A 377-nucleotide genomic window follows, 5' to 3' on the forward strand; every position below is an offset into this window, starting at 1 on the left:
GGGGCCCGATGGACGGAGCCGGAGACGAGGTTGCCGAGGAGGTGGAGGTGGTGGTGCCGGAGGAGGACGCAGACGTGGAGATCGGGGGCTGAGGGGGGACCAGCTGGGTTGGAGGGATCAAAGCCGCCGGCACTGCCATGGTCACATAGAAGGGGAACCCGGAGGCGGAGAAGCGAGGGGGAAAGTTGCCACACACCCCAGGGAGGGCGAGGGGGAGAAGGGAGAGAAGGAACTAGGGCAGCAACAACAACTCCGGGAGAGAACGAGGAGCAAAGGGAGAGAAGGAGGTGAGGGGAAGAAAGAGCGAGCGCAGGAGGGGTGAGCGCGAGAGGCGCTCTGGAGAGAAACGCACAAAAGTGTCCCGCAAGTCGAAATGC

The sequence above is a fragment of the Myotis brandtii genome, unplaced genomic scaffold (genome assembly GCF_000412655.1).
Source record: "Myotis brandtii unplaced genomic scaffold, ASM41265v1 scaffold92, whole genome shotgun sequence".
Taxonomy (NCBI): Eukaryota; Metazoa; Chordata; class Mammalia; order Chiroptera; family Vespertilionidae; genus Myotis; species Myotis brandtii.